The sequence below is a fragment of the Rhinopithecus roxellana genome, chromosome 5 (genome assembly GCF_007565055.1).
Source record: "Rhinopithecus roxellana isolate Shanxi Qingling chromosome 5, ASM756505v1, whole genome shotgun sequence".
Lineage (NCBI taxonomy): Eukaryota > Metazoa > Chordata > Mammalia > Primates > Cercopithecidae > Rhinopithecus > Rhinopithecus roxellana.
Genome location: NC_044553.1, coordinates 69,482,730 through 69,500,047, shown reverse-complemented (window position 1 = coordinate 69,500,047; position 17,318 = coordinate 69,482,730). Strand labels below are relative to the sequence as shown.

The following is a 17,318-nucleotide window of genomic DNA, read 5'->3' as shown; positions in this document are numbered from 1 at the left end:
AATTAGAAATGATCCATGCTCTCTAGAAGCTTTGGGTTAGTTAGGGAGTTGACTCAGACTCATGACCCCACAAGGCAGCATGTCACACATGGTGTGAAAAGGTACTACTTAACACTGCTCAATGAAGCTGTGGCAGCTAAGGGATGGGAACCTTTCAATTAGACTGCAGTGATTGGGGAAGTTTCCCTGGAAGAGCCATTTGAGATAAATTTGATTTAGATTACCAGAGGGAATAGGAAAGGAAACTCCAGGGCAGAGAGAATGCTAGGCATAAAGGTACAGAGGCCAGAATGCTCTAGCACGTCTTGGGAAGTGTGATTTGACTAGTTTGCTGAGGAGGATGTACTTTAGGAAGTAGTGACATAGAGGTTTAGAGAAAGATAAAAGGGAATGTTTGTATTTTTGAGACAGAGGAACAGTGAGAGGCATATGCCGTTCCTTCTTTTGTAGGGTGGGGCTAGATTGGAAGAGCCTCTGGAGATTTGCCCCTTTTGTTTGCTCGTCTTTCTTTCTTCATGAAGGAAAAATGAATCTAAGACTGTGAGAACCTTGGAATTCACTATATTTAATCATAGAAGACTTCTCTGTACCTATGGGGAAGAGAAAACTTCAGGCTGCACAAATAGAGACTGTCTCATACTCATGATAATGTATGTTGAGAACTTTCTTTGGAACAGTCTTGGACGGAGGTGGTATTGGAGCTCAGTCTTCTATATGCAGTTGTCCTCGAACAGGATGCTCTTGATTACCAGCTTTGTCCACAGTGATGCCATGCATACATGTTGGCATGGACATATATATAGAACGGGTTTTCAGCACTGCTGGCTTATAATTGGCTGCCAGTCAAATTCACAATCCAACTCATGCACAAGCAGCTTCACAAATCTCAGACAGAAAGGCTTTGTACATACTGCATCACCTTGAAAGAGAAATGCACCATTTATGGTCTTTCTTGGCTTAGGTTCTTGGCAGTTTAGGGCCGTTTTCATTGGAGACAGGTAACTTGTGGCTGTGGCCATTAGAAGAACTCTGCTTTTCCATTCTGATCCATGAAGGATGCCACAGAACACTGTGGAATTGGATATGACCTCTTTAAGTGCATGACTATGTGATTATTTCCTTCAACTTAGAGGCCTTTTGTTTATTAACAAAACTTGCCTACCCCTTCACGCAGGAAAATTCTTAATTTACAAAATTGCCCTTGGAAAACTCGTGCTTTCTGCAAAGGATAAGGAAATGAGCTGTTTTCTCTTAGTTTCTGTCTTTGATTGCTTTATCATGATGGCAGTGATGGGCAGAGGGCCACATGAGTTATTTTCTCCACAAGGAAAGTTCTCTGTGAGGCAGAGAGATCCTTGGGTGGGGTTTCCAGACATACTACCTGGGTTTCCATCAAAGCAAAACTCAGGGATCCAGGGAGGCCAGTCTCCTTACCCCCGCACATGCCACAAATACTTCCCTACCTGTATGTGTAAGTTTTTTTCTGATGAAAATAACCTCATTCAGCCACATTTCGTCTTTCATGCTCTAAATCCTGTATTATCCCCATTATGAAGCACCCACTGGTTATTTCAGCCCACATGGATGACCTTCACATTGAGCTCCTATGGCCTTACACGCACTCCCCTAAAATGGTTTTATTCCTGTTGGGTTATCTCCTTGACCAGGTAGCAAACTTTTAGGCACAGCATTCTTGACAGATTGAATTGACAACAATTGAGAAGGAAGGTGAAAAATTGTAGCTTTGTAAGAGCACAGCAATAGCATTTACACACTTGTTTTATTCCTGGGAAGAAACATAAGTAGAGAAGGCTTTGCAAAAACTTTTGCCATTAGGTGAACATGATCAAATGGTTTATTAGAAGAGGGTGACCTACAGCACTGTATTCTGGCTTTGGAAGTGGGTAATTTGCCTTTACCAAACACCTCTTAGAAAAACCAAACATGGAGTGGCTGGAGCCACAGTTGGCTGAGGCCAAGTTTCTGAGGGATTGACTGGTGTGGAGATGGGGCCAGGCTTGCACATGGTGGGTCTTAGAACTGGGCCAGAGCCAGGGTGGGAGTGGAGGAGGTTGCTGTCATGTAATTTTCTTTGCCTGTAAGTCTGGAATTGTGCAAATTTTCATAGCCAGTTTTGAGGTCTTTTTACTTTAAGTCAGATCAAAGGATAAAGGAACTTAGGTTAGAGTCAACTTACTGATGAACTAATGTAAGCTGCAGAGGCACAGATACTGTGTATCTCTATCTTTCTTCCCCACCATCCCTATAAAGTCCCTTTAGTCATATATGTACAAGGAAACCCATTTAAGGAGGGAAAACATCTGGAGATGCACATCTAATCAAGCTTCCCGTATTCCCCTCTTCCTCTTTTATCTCTTATACATAATCTACTTTTTTTCTGCCTATTTTTTTCTTTAAACACAAAATGTAGGGCTACCAGGGCATTAGAGGTTATAATTTCCTTCAGGAACTCAAAATTATCACCTTATTTAAGGGGTCTTCCTGGCCATAAAAAATTGCATTACCCACTCTCCAACCCATACCTCAATCATTCCCTCCCCCACTTACCCTGCTACCTCTTTTCTACAAATATCTTATGCTGCCTGCCATATCATATCTTTGTCTGTCCCCCACTGCCCTGGAATGTAGGCACTATAAAAATGGGCCTTTGTTCTGTTTGCTAATGTATCTTTAGTGTCTACAATAAGGTCAGAAAGTAAATGGGGCTCTGTATCTAAGTGATATTTCAAAACTTAAATACCAGAACCTAGAGTTTCCCTTTATTTTTTCTTTTAAGCCTTGTGGTCCTCACTGTTTCATAGCTCTTTGGTGCTGTATTAGAGTACTCCAAAGAAACAGAACCAATAGGAGGTGTGTGTGTATATATGTATCTTCACACATAGATATATTTTATATACATATATACATACATATTTTTATATATACACAGTTATATTTTACAGGTGTATTATATATAAAATATTTTATATATGTTACACAATGTATTATATAATTATATATATTTTTAATACATGTATATAAGATACAAATATGTGTATATTCTGTCTCTAGAGAAAAATATAGATACATAAAGAGAGGTTTATTATGGAAATGGACTCACCCAATTATGGAAGTCCCAAGAAATCCTATGATGTGTCAACTTCAAGCTGGAAAAGCAGAGGTGCTGACTGTGTAATTCCCAGTCTGAGTCTGAAGGCCTGAGATCAGAGGGGAGAGGAGAGAGCAGGGTGGTGGCCACTGGTGTAGGTCCCAGAGTGAGTCCGAAGCCCTGAGACCCAGGTCTGAGAGCAGGAGAAACTGGATATCTTAGATCAAGAAGAGCGAGTTAATTCACCCTTCCTTTGCCTTTTTGTTCTGTTAGGTCCCTCAACAGATTCGATGACTCCTGCCCACATTGGTGAGGGGGAATCCTTTCCACTCAATCTACTGATTCAAATGCTAATCTCGTCTAGAAACACTTTCACAGACACACCCAGAAATAACGTTTTGCTAGCTGTCTGGGCATCCTTTAGCACAGTCAAACTGCACATAAAATTAACCATCACAGGTGCCTTGTAATACATGATTTTTTTTGTAGTAAATCAAATTTTTCTGGTTATTAGCAATGGAAATTTTGGTTTTATGCAACCATTTCATTTTACCTGAAGGCAAGTCTCTGTGCTTCTCCCTGTACCCACCCAGGGCCAGTTCCTTAGGTTTGATGCAGTCTTCACGTTTTTTTCCCCAGTCTCAGTGGATCACAGAGGATCAGGGCAGGATTCTCCGCTGTTTGATCTGCTGCTATGATGCTCCCAGGGCCTGGAAATAACATTTTGCTCCTGTCTTTGCCCATTCTCCATGGCCAGTTGAGCTCATTGGCTGAAGGTTCCTAACCTTTTATTTCTTTAAGGGAAGCCTGATTTGGATGTTATGTTTGGATATAATATGTTCCTATGTAAATTGCGAGTTTGTTTATTCATTCCTCTTCAATAATAAATGGAGGATATTGCTTATTTTCTAATACATGAACTCACTTGTTGCATGGGTACAATATGGCAATGATTGGAAAGTTCATGATTTAGATGCTAGTTGAAGCAAAGCACCGTAAGTTAACTTTCTTATTCGTAAATTATGGATATGCTACATAACTGTGTTTATGTTGTATATTGGAGTTAAAAGTTTTTCAAAATTCCAACAAGCTATGGTGATGGACTGAAACTGTAGAATAAAATGGAATAGGGTATATATAAAATCCTATATTTAGAAAAAAAAACCGTGGCTGTGAACACGATAGAAAAATGTAGCTTAAGAGCAGACTTTGGTGTTTATTTACCACAAACCACAAATAAACTCCCAGTGTGATGAGGCTGCTAAAAATAATGTAATAACATTTTGGGCTCTGCTAACACTGGTGTGGTATCCAGGTTAGTTCTACTTTTCTTGGTCATACCACATCTAGATTATTCCAGTTTGGGCTTTACTTTTTAAAAAGAACATAGATAAATAAGAATTCATATAAGCACAGTGAAGACTTTGATGGAAATGTTAGACTGGAGAAGAAACTTACTCTTTAGTGGTTGAATTTAAATATTGGGAGCATGGCCATGTACTTTGTGCATGTCTAGAAGACAAATGACCCAAGTCACACCCCTATGTAGCTGCAGGCATTTTAGTTATTAGAGCTGCTGGATGAGGTGGGCTGCTCTCTTGAGAGAGAGAACTCTCTGTTCTTGTTGGTGTTCAGAGGATGGTTGTCCCTCTGTCAGGAATATCGTAACAAATTGGAAAGTTGGAGGAGACGATGACCAGCGTGGCTTCAACATTAAGATGCTCAGCTTCAGAGTAACTTTTCAGCTTCGTATCAATGTTGTGAGAGCCCTTAAATGGAAGAAAAAGAATAATAAGATCATTCTCAGTCCTTAGGAATCTGCAATCCCTAAGGAGGCTGACTGGATCAAAGGGAAGAGGAAGGAACAGTGGTTTTCATTTTTCTTTTTTAAAAAAAGTAATGCCTTCTTGCCTTTAAAAAATGAATTGCAATGTAGAACCCAACTTGGAAAATGAATAGAGAGCTAACTTGAGTGGACAGCCCCACCTGCTCAGCCTTCCCCTCACCCACAAAGAGTCCCTGTGCTTCTGTGGAACCCAGAGCACCCTGCAGTTCAGCATGAAAACCACTGCTTAAGGGCAGGTTTGAGAGATGACACTTGGATTAGTAAGAGGGAAGAAATGGGAAAATACTGGGAAAACATCGTCCAGCCTCTTTGATCCCGTTAAACACACTATGTCCACATAAACCTAGAAACAGTTTAAAGAAAATTGCTGCAGAACTTTTCCAGCCCACATCCCCTCTACCTATTCTGAAGTGCTGCTTTTCTTGAGTTCCCTTAATTCTGTGTTTCAGGTCTATGTCTTTTTACTCTGCTTCAGAATTAGTGACCTTGTTTTTTGTTTGCCTTATTGAGATGGGCCTAGTCTTCATTCAGTCCTCAAACATGAGGGGAGAGAAATGGTAACATCTGTAGAGTCCACATGGGCAGAAGGCCTAAACACTGGGGTCTGTTATCTAAGATGGGAGGTCTGGCTGCCCCAGGGTAAGCTGCCCATGTAATCTCCAAGAAGGACATACTGGAAGACTCATGCCTGAAACTGTGGTAGGAAATGACGCCTATCTCCCCTTCCTGTCCCTTCTCACCACACATTTAGAAAATACATCTGGCATGGGGACGTGGGTGGTAGGGACAGAATGGCACTGCAGCATAAACCACCTGTAGCAGAGTCCAGCACACTCAGAATGGGTTATTTGAAGAGTTTAATGACAATATAGGCAAGATTTAGTGGGGAGTAACAAGGGATGGAGGTAGGTCCCTACCTAATAGGGATCTAAATAGGAAGAAAAAGAATAAGATTATTCTCAGTCCTCAGGAATCTGTACTCCGTAAGGAGGCTAACTGGATCAAAGGGAAGAGGGAAGTCCCTAGGTCTAAAGGGACAAGGGAAGGACTGGTTTCTAAAGCCTACACACAACAAAAAGTATATGGATAGGGTTGCCCAACAGGAGCTGTGCTTTTCAGTGGAGAAAGGCAGCCAAATGGTGGCAACCAACAGGAATGGAGCTAGAGCAACAATACCCTGATTCTGCTGTCCTGCCTTCTGACCTCCCGTTAGAGACTTCCATTGTCTGAACACAATGGGAAGTCAGATATCAAAGGAACCCCCTGATTGTGCTCATATGTGTCAGTCTGTGCATTCCAGGTAGGGTGGAAAGTGGATCTGAGGGAGAAAATAAAATATATTCAGCACACCCAACCCCCAAATCCAGGCCAGCCTTTGTTTCAGTTATGTGGGGAACATCACATTCATGCCACCTCACTTTTGTTCAAGGCTCAGTGAAAATCACGTGTTTTACTGATGTGGCGTAAGTGGATAAAAGACTCCTCTCTCTAAACCATTTGCCTTTTTTGGGTGGGCAAGGTCATTCTTACTAAAGGTAATACTGAGCATTTCCCCAATTCTTAGGAAAGTGAGAAGCTGAATAAAGAGTAATTTAAGAATATCTGATTTTACTTCCAATCTGACATTCCCCTTCTGTGGTCTTCTCAGCGGACACTTGGCCTGAGATATCTGGCTGATCAGAACTCCAACATGAAACATCATTTCTGCTTTAGATTGACCCCCAAAGAGTGAAGGTAAATAAAAACTGGCCTCGACTTTACAACGTTATTCTGTTCAGATCTCTTTGGTGGGTCAAATCCATCTAATTCTCCAACTTGGAAAACATATATATATGATTTTTATGTGGTTTCTAGAATAACATCCTCAAGGAGTATGATGCAGGTAGGAAGTAATTGAAAAATAAATTGTTCATTTATCTAGCAAACATGCTTAGCTGGGTATTTTATTCAGATGGTATCTTAGTCCATTCAGGCTGCTATAATAAAGACTGGGTGGCTTATACACAACATAAATTTATTTCTCATGGTTCTGGAGGCTGGGAAGTCCAAGATCAAGGCACTGGCAGATTTGGTGTCTGGTGAGGACCCACTTCCTGGTCATTGATAGCCATCTTCTCACTGTGTCTTCATGTGGTAGATGGAGCGAGGGAGCTCTCTGGGGTCTTTATAAGGGCATTAATCCCACTTATGAGGGTTCTATCTGTATGATCTAATCATGTTCTAATTGCCCCACTTCCAAATATTGTCACATTGGTGATTAAGTTTCAACATATGAATTTTGAGGGGACATAAACATTCAATCTACAACAGATGGACTTTGTGAATGAATTACTTTTCCTAGAGGTACACTGTATTTCTAAATTACAGGAAACTCGAATATAAGCTACCCCCACGGAAACTTATGAAGTGTCAGTTTCCTTTTTAGTTGTACAACTAATCATTGAGTATTCATTATACGATAGTATTTTGGTTACCAACTCCTGCATAAGAAACTACCTTAGTCCATTTGGCTGCTATAACAGTATCTTAAACTGGGTAATTTATAAATAACTGAAGTTTATTGCTAATAGTTGTGGAGGCTGGGAAAGCCAAGATCAAGGTGCCAGCCGATCTGATTTGGTGAGGTGAGGACCTGTTTCTCATACATGACACCTTCTTTCTGTGTCCTCACATGGCAGAAGGGGCAAACAAGCTCCCTTGGGCATCTTGATAAGGATACCAGTATTATTCATGAGAGGTCTCCCTCATGACCCAATTATCTCCCAAAGACCTCATCTTTTTAATACCATCACTTTGGAGATTAGGTTTCAATGTAAGAATTTTGGAGGGGACACAAACATTCAGACCATAGTGCCACTCTAAAACTCACTGGCTTAATACAGCAATTTATCATTATCTTTTATGGCTCAGTGTGTTGACTGGGGCACCTTGAGACAGGAAGGCCTGCTAAGAGAATCCTACATTCTAGGTAAGAGACGCTGAGGGTCTAAACAAAGACAGTGATTGAGAGGATGGACTGCAGGGAATAGAATTAGAAATCTTTAAGGGCAAAATTGGAAGCATTGGGCAACTGTTTGAAAGCTGAGTATAAGGAAACCGTATGTTTAATTCTTCGATTTTTGTCTAGAGCCTTTAGTGCCTCAATTTCTCAATGTAGTTGGTAAGACTATCAGAGATATCTAAGAATTTTTATAAATTTATGAAAGGCTTAATCTTCAGATAGTAGAATCACATAGAGTACTGAGCAGGAGAAGGAGAATGAGTGTGTGTGTATGTGTATGTCTGCAATTCTCAAAAGTAATCAAGATGAAAAGACAAAACTTGATTAGTCTGATGTAAGTTGGGAAAAGAGTATAAAGAAGTTAAAAGAAACTATGGTACTACAAACATAAAATACAATGAAAGAAAAACTAAACAAGAAACAAATAAAAATATCAGTTCTTACCGATATAAACAGCTTGAAGGCATCTATTAAAATACAGATTTTCAGAGTCGGTGAAAATATATTCCAACTGTATTAATATATGTGAATCTGCATGTACATATGTGTATATGTTTATAATGAAAAAAGATGTTGCATAAAAATGAAAATGCAGGTAACCATATTAATCAGCATCATATTAATGTTACAGAATATATTTAAGATAAAAATTACTAGTGATACAGTATCATTGTATAATGATACAAAAAATTTATTAGGAAGATTTTATATTGCATCTTACATGCATCAAACATACGTTACTCCTAGAATGACAAAAATTACGGTACAGAGAGAAATTGATAAATACAATCATGTGCTATATAACAATGTTTCTGTCAATGACTGACTGTCATGTGGTGGTCCTATACCACCATGGTGGTCCTATAAGATTAAAGCTGATAAACGTCTTTTACCTAGTGACGTTGTAGTTGTCATAATGTTGCAGCACAACACATTACTCATGTCTTTGTGGTGATGCTGGTATAAACAAAACTATTGCACTGACAGTCATAAAAGTCTAGGACACAAAATTATGTATAGTACGTAGTACTTGATAATGATAATAAATGACTTTATGTATTTACTATACCTTCTGTCATTAGTTTAGAGTATATTCCTTTTACTTATATAAAAGAGTTAACTATAAAACATCCTCAGAAGGCATTTTTATCACAGACGACAGCTCTATGCCTTCTTCTGAAAGGTCTTTAGGGGAACAAGACATGGAAGTAGAAGACAATTATACTGATGATTCTGACCCCATATAGACCTAGGCTAATATATGTAATTGTTTGTGTTTTAGTTTTTAACAAAAAGTTTAAAAAGTTAAAAAAATTTAAAAAAACAAAACTCAAAAGGACATAAAGAAAATATACAGTGTGTTTGTTTTAAGGTAAAGGTTATGAGTCAAGTAAAAAAATTTAGAAGTTTATAAAGTAAAAGTTACAATAAGCTAAAGCTAATTTATTATTAAAGTGTAGAGTGTTGATAAAGTCTACATTGGCAGACAGTAATGTCCTAGGCCCTCACATTCACTCACCACTCACTCACTGGCCCAGAGCACCTTCCAGTCCTATAAGCTTCATTAATGGTAAGTGCTCTACACAAGAGTACATTTTAATCTTTTATACCATATTTTTATGGTACCTTTTCTATGTTTAGATACACAAATACTTACTGTTACTATTGCCTACAGCATTCTATAGAATAACGTGCTATACAGTTTTGTAGCCTAGGATCTATAGGTTGTACCATATAGCCTAGGTGTGTACTAGAAAGCACCTTCTAGGATTGTGTAAGTCTACTCTGTGATGTTCACACAATGGCAAAATTGCCAAATGACACGTTTCTCAGAGCATAACCCTGTTGTTAAGCAATGCATGACTGTATAATAATTCTAACATACCTTTCTCTGAAAATAGTATATGAAGTGGTAAATTGGTAAGAAAAAGGAAAACTTGAATAACATAGTTAATAAGCCATATTTATGAGTTAGGAGAGGTGATGGTGCAGACACATCTTAACTCTAAAATGTCAATGACTTAATAGTCATGATTTTATTTCTCACTCATACTTTGTCCAAAAGGGTCTGGGGCTATGGCTCTACAGAGGCTAATGGAGGTTTCTTACCTTTGCTCCATCATCTGGGACAAGTGGCCTTTTTCATTCACGGCAGAAGGGCAAAAGGGAGTGGAGACTTATGCATGGCTTTTCAACTGCTTTAGCCTGGGAGGGACATGACCCTTCCACTCACATTACATTGACTAGAAATAGTCAGAAAGCCCTGACTGACAGAAAGGACCTGGGGAGAGGGGATACTACATTCTTAAGAACAGATGTCTGCCACAAAAGGATCTAACAGAAACAAAGAGAATCCTGCACCCATACTGCATATGTTGGAATTTTGTTTTTCAAAACTGACCACAGACTAGACCACAAAAAAGATAAATATTGTAGAATCAATATCCTTCTCAATGATATTCCTCTGATTTTCAAATTTGAAAATTAAATAGCACACAAATGTTTCATGTGTCATAGAGGAAGCCATAATGGAAATCATAAAATATTTAGAACAAATTATAAAAAATTACACAATTTATAACAATATTTGTGGCATTCAGCTAAAGTGGTACATTGAAGAACACTGAAAGCTTTAAATGCATATACTAGGAAGAATAATTGAAAAATAATGAGTTCACTGTTTCATTCAAAAACGTTAGGAGAAAAGAGCTAAGAGTAACCTCCCTGAAGTGGTAGGAGCAGAAATTGATTGAAAAGTAATCTAAGAAACAGCAAAGAAGATAAACAAGTATACCAAAGCAGATTCTTAAAAAGAATGACAAAATAGACAACCTTCTGGAAACATTGAGAAAAACAACATAAAATGAAAAAGTGAATATACTATAGATAGCATGTAGATTAAAAACAAAATTGCCCTTTATGTCAATTTGAAAATGTAGACAGTATGTACAATGTCATAGTAAAATATAACATTAATCTTGACTCAAGGCATAGACAAGCTATATCTTAACCTATATCCTTTAAAAAATTTGAATCAGTAACCAAAAACCTCCAGCAAAGATCATATTTAATGACTGAACAATAGACACATTCTCTTTAAAGTTAGGAGTGTAACAATTTCTTGTTACCAGTGCTTGTATTTAAAACTTCACTAGCCGGGTGCAGTGGCTCACGCTTGTAGTCCCAGCACTTTGGGAGGCCAAGGCAGGTGGATTACCTGAGGTTAGGAATTCGAGACCAGCCTGGTCAACATGGTGAAACCCCGTCTCTACCAAAAATACAAAAATTAGCTGGGTGTGGTGGTACGTGCCCGGTAGTCCCAGCTACTCGGGAGGCTGAGACAGGAGAATCGCTTGAAACCCGTGAGTGCAGTGAGCTGAGTTGTGCCAGTGCACTCCAACCTGGGCGGCAGAGCGAGCTTCTGTCTCAAACAAAAAAACTTGACGAAAGATTCAAGACAGTGCAGTAAAATGAGAAAAATAATAGGTATAAAGATTGGTTATGGAAGAACCAATTTCATTGTTTGAAGACATAATCTTATATACAACATCCAAGGGAACTTCTAAGGTATAAGCACAGAGAAGTTAATATCATTCCTACACATTTATGGCTGTCAATAAACTATAATAGTACATTCATCTAACATACATATTCAAATTGCTATATATATATATAGAGAGAGATTCCATTCAAAATAGCAATTTGCAAATCTACAAAGTTTCAAAATGGCAATAGCAAACCTACAAAATTGGTAATAGAGAAATTAGGGAAGCCAATTAAGAATCAACAATAGACCAATGATTATTATCATACTCGAATATAGTAAAACAGTTAATGTGAAATAATCAACTCGACTTCTATTAATCTTGAAAAAGCAATTACTAGGAAAGAATTGAGTAAAAAATGTCAAGATGAAGAGTATCTGTAGCATGATACTAAAGTAAATTGAAAAATGTGCAAGATGCTACTTACTGCAAGTGGATATATACATATGCTGTGAAAGTATAAAACATGGACAGGAAAGATACCGTACCAGCCTCAGGGTGGAAGTTATTTCTGGGAAGAGAGGGAGAAGAGTAGATTGGGAATTCAAGGATTCAACAGTAATGTTTTGTTTCTTTAAAAATTATCTGAAGCAAATGATACAAAATAGTAAAATTTGCTCACTCTGGATGATAGGTAGCTAGATATTTTACTAAGTTTATCTCACAGTTAAATAAGTTTTAAACAATTTAAAAAGTAAACAGGAGGTAAAGAAATGTACACAAAGTTCATTGCTGGTACTTTGAAGAAGTTTGATCATGAATAAGAGAGAAAGGCTACATTTGCTTAATGGAGAGGCACTGGAAGATGAAGCCAGTGCATGGCTCCCCACTTAGCGGGAATTTACCAGCCTTCTTGTGACTGCTTTATTCTAGGTACAGTGATGACCTGTCTGCAGCATCACCCAGCTGCTTTTAATCATTGGGGGGATAGATTCTGTCCGTTTACCCAAAATACATACAATAAGGAAATACAAGCAGCTAGATTTTCCTTTCAGGAATTGTAAAAATTATCCTCTGAATCATTGAAGAAATATGAAATATTAAAGATTGGTAGCACTGAAGTGCTGATTGTTGTACTCGAAGTTTTCAAAAGTTAACAATCACCGAAGAGTGTAATCATTCCTAGAACCACTCTGTTTTCTTAGTCCGAGTTCTGTTTCAAGAGACTTGACATCAATGGTAATGGTTGAGTAATAATGTCAGATAATGCATTTGATGATGGTTTCTGAGTTTGCTTTGGTTTTGTCATCTTGATGATCTCCAGATCAGACTAATCAGGAGGACACTGGGAGAAAGTCTTCATTTTAAATCTGGGAAGAAATTTTTTGTAAGATAATGTGCTTATGGTATTAATTGGAGAGTTAATCTTTCTGGTAGGACAATTCAGTAGCGCCAGTCTAAAATTAAAATGTATGTGATATTTAAGGCTTTTTATTTCTGAAACCTTCAGAAATACTTTCATATGTACATGAAGCTATAAAAGGTTCACTATAAAAGACATTAATGGTGATACAGTGAACATCCATGAACACAATTTGTATGCTCAACAATGCAGCGGTAGAAACTCGGAACTCTTAGTGACTTGCACTGGTAAGGGAACATATAAACGCATAATGGCACATCTATGCTATGCAATAATATGGCAGTTAAAAGTAAATGAGGCACATTTCTATAGAGAGACAAGTTCAATTTCTAAGATATGTTAAGTGATGTTGAAAAGAAAGTTATACAAGAATACATATGATATAATCCCATTAAAGTTTTAAAAATCAAAAAGTCATTTGTGTACCCACATGTAAATTTCTGAAAAAAGGTCACAACCTAAACTGTTAATAGTTTGGGAGGGTTTCAGGTGGCAAAAGAATGTTTTCCTTAAAAAAAAAAATCTGAATTTATTATGATTTTTTTCTTGTATTTTTTTAAAGATGGTTTAAATACTCACTACTCAAGGTATATTAGAGACAAATTCTTTGACTCCTTGTTGTCATACTCCCTTAAAAAATTAATGATAAAAAGTAATGCTTGTATTTTTCTATTATATAATTTTTTTTTTTTTTTTTTTTTTTTTTTTTTTTTTTTTTTTTTTTGGTGACTGAGTCTTGCTGTGTCACCCAGGCTGGAGTGCAGTGGTGCGATCTCGGCTCACTGCAAGCTCCGCCTCCCAGGTTCATGCCATTCTCCTGTTTCAGCCTGAGTAGCTGGGACTACAGGCGCCTGCCACCATGTCCAGCTAATTTTTTGTATTTTTATAGTAGACATGGGGTTTCACCGTGTTAGCCAGGATGGTGTTGATCTTCTGACCTCATGGTTCACCCTCCTCAGCCTCCCAAAGTGCTGGGATTACAGGCGTGAGCCACCATGCCAGGCCTGTACAATACATTTCTAAAATAAAGTCATGCATGCTCACTATGGAAAACTTAAAAATGCAAAACAGTGCACAGAAGAGAATGAATTATAATCTCATCATAATGTATTAATGCTTTCCTTTCTTTTACAAGTATCGTTAAGGTTATACCGTATGTACAGATTTTATCCTGATTTGTTTTCACTTCCCACATAAATATTTGTTATTAAAAACTCTACGAAACAGAAGATTCTGCATCATTTACTTAATCAGACTTCTCTAGCCTTAGATTTGGCTAAAATAACCATCATAAAATCCAACTCTCAGAGCACATTTGTAAAATTAGAGACCCTTTGGCTCTTTGGCCACCCCGTGTCTAACACAGACAAAGCGGAAAGAAAGGAGTCTAGAACGTCAAGGCTTATCAACGTGAACCAAAGCACTTGTTGGGAAGCAATGGCCAGGAGCTCAGATTAAAATGCTTCCTCGTTCCTACGTCATGTGATGGTGTTGGCAAAAGTCATCCGTGATTGACATGAATGAAGTGTACTTTTGGAAAAAACCTATTTTCCATGTACTGGGGAGAGCAACGATCCAGCAAAGAGGTCTCATCCTTAGTTCTATCAGAAAAGCAGAAGAGGAATTCCTTTTCTGATGGAACAGTCCCTTAGTCCCTAAGATCCACACAAGGGAGGCTCCAGTGGAGTTTATTTGCTATTAGAAGGAATGTGGGGAGTCCTGAGGCGTAAGAAGGACCCCGAAGGACCACTTGCAGGTGTGAGAAGCCATTACTTTTCCAAGAGTTCATTAAATCACACCACTTCCCTTGGAGAGGGTCTGCATGGCAAACCTCACTTCCCTTTTTCCAGGCTAATAAGCAGAGGCAGGAGCAGCGAAGGCCCCTGCCGCGGCCACCCAGGCTGCAATGGAAGCATGGGGTTTACAGCAGAGGCTCCTGTGCCCCAAGCCCATGGGCTCAGGCACAGGAATTCCTTTCTCAGTTTCAGCTGGTGAGGGTTTGAGGTTTCTCTTTTTGTTGGACTCACTAGATATTGAAACAACCAAGGCAATGGAAGCCGGCAATCCTTTACGAACAGTCTGAGTGGAAACCACAAGCGATGGAAGTCCAAGGGCTTTAGCAAGAATGCTGGTTTGTTTTTCATGTCCCCACATTGAGCTGGCCAATGCCTGGGGCAGAAAACAAGGAACAGCACTGGGTATGGTGTGTGCTGTAAGGAGGTTGGTGGGATGGATTGGGGCTTTTGTGGAACTAAATCCACCCCATCTGCTATTCTTGCAGTTATTTTGTGGCTTCATCTCACAAGCTGGGGGCTCCCCAGATGCCCTGGCTAGGCTGATTTTTATTAAAAAAACAAAAATTTCATCTCTACGTCTCAGTAGCACATGTTTGGGCGTTTTCTGATCAACTACATTTGCCAAGCCACACGTTCTGTGATAAACAGAGCCTACTGAAGTCTCCGCTGACTAGGGTTTTCCTGGATCAGCCCTCATACATCTGTAACTAAAATGCCAGGGGGAAGCTTGTTTGACCAATCACTCATCCTTTGTTCATTCTTTTCATTGATTCACTGCATATTCAACACCTGTTCCAAGTATGCTCTTCCTGGGACACTGTGCTTAGGAAGACCCACGGAAAAGCTCTCCTCTGGTAGAACTGTTTAAAAAGTAGGATAGATGAGACTCTGATGGAAGCAAGCCATCACACGAGAACATGTGGCATGATGGCTGGCATCCCAACAGCTCCCTGGCAGATCACAGACACATGGGCATCACGGAGCTTACCTGCAGATAGACAGGGAGGCCTGGAGTCTGAGGTGTGTAGTGGGGACTCATTTCTAGGGGTCCTCGGGTGGGTGGTGATAGTTTTGTCACAGTTTATAGTCCCAGTTGATCAGGTAAGGTATGCATATTATATAGATGTCACCTTTAGTTAATGTTATGGAGGTAACAACTATCAGCATCGTGATTATAAGCATTACCAAATACAAACTGCTTATCTGTGCCAGACAGAAGGTGGTGGCTCAGATTTTCTTTGTTAAACTAGGTTGCCATATCTATTGAAAAATCTTCCCTGGGGAACCAAAGGACAGGACAAGGGATGGAATTCTGGGCCTTTACATATATTACAACTGAGTCTTTGGTCTACCAGGATGCCGCATACTCATATTGTTAATAGTAAGAAGGCTAAACTTGGCCGGCTGTGGTGGCTCACGCCTGCCATCCCAGCACTTTGGGAGGCCGAGACAGGCAGATCATGAGGTCAGGAGATGGAGACCATCCTGGCTAACATGGTGAAACCCCATCTCTACTAAAAATACAAAAAAACTAGCCGGGTGAGGTGGCGGCGCCTGTAGTCCCAGCTACTTGGGAGGCTGAGGCAGGAGAATGGCGTGAACCCAGGAGGAGGAGCTTGCAGTGAGCCGAGATCATGCCACCGCACTCCAGCCTGGGTGACAGAGTGAGACTCTGTCTCAAAAAAAAAAAAAAAAAAAAAAAAAAAAAAAAAAAAAAAAAAAACTGAGCTTTACAGCAGCTTTGAAGCCCTTGGTGGGATGGAGGGCTAGAGAGGGTCCAGAGCTGACCATACTGTCTGTCCCTTGGGCACCTCCTTTTCTCAACCTCACTTTTCCTCTAGCCTAGTAAGTTGTAAGGTCTTATGGTCTTGGACCAGAGAAGCCCTGGGTCAGAGGATTTGATGGCTAATGCCATGAAAAGCAGGAATTGAGTCTTCCCACCTCCACATAGGGCCTGGCAGACGTGTGCACACACAGTGTGGAGCAAATGAGGGAGGCACATGTCTGTGGGTTGTGTGTGAAGTAAAATGGCCTTATTTCAATTTGCCTGTGTGAGGAAGGACTGGCAAGCAGGTTTTGCTTCCAGAAAAACTTTTCTGGGTCGGGGCAGGATACCAGAGAACCCTAGCCTCTTCTTAGTTACAAATGTTTAAAAGTGAGTTTGGGAAAAGTAGCTTGCAACCTGAAAGATCTGACAGAGCCATGGATATTCAGACAGAACCACAGTATTTCCTACTTTGGATCGAGTTTCCCGGGAGCCCACAGAGCCAGGCAGCCTGTGTCTGAGGTGGGTCCGATTCGTTATTTTTGTCCTGTGTTGTTTGACATTACAACCTTCAGAGTGAATCTATGTGACTGCTCATCTTGTCATCACTTTCAAATTCTTTCTCTGAGGATTCCTTGATTCTCCCCAGTGTTAGACACAAAACTCCTGAAGAGAAGGATATGCATTGTTCAATTCTTTGAGTTCTCATTTCTGATTTTCTCAGTTCAGTTCATAGTACAAGGTTCTGTGACTTTAATAACAAGGAAGCTCTAGACAATGTTGAATTCATGTATTGAGTACAGCCTGCCCTTGCAGGGAAGCCCCTCTCCCGTTTCTGATCAGCCATGGACTCTCTGCTTCCTCTCCCCCAGAAGCCCTCTAGAAGTTTCTAG

The 17,318-nt window shown here is 39.5% G+C and overlaps 1 protein-coding gene across 1 annotated transcript in view; it reads right to left on the bottom strand.

Annotated features, from left to right (window-relative positions):
- Nucleotides 1-3,106: 3,106 nt before the first annotated feature.
- The window catches only part of LOC115897719 (chromobox protein homolog 3-like), a 685,812-nt gene continuing 671,600 nt past the window's right edge, over nucleotides 3,107-17,318 (bottom strand). The window contains exons 4-6 of the transcript XR_004057498.1: nucleotides 4,568-4,878; nucleotides 3,663-3,819; nucleotides 3,107-3,218 (exon numbers count right to left, since the gene is read on the bottom strand). The gene's annotated coding sequence lies outside the window, so the exon portion shown is untranslated. The remainder of the gene's footprint in view (nucleotides 3,219-3,662; nucleotides 3,820-4,567; nucleotides 4,879-17,318) is intronic.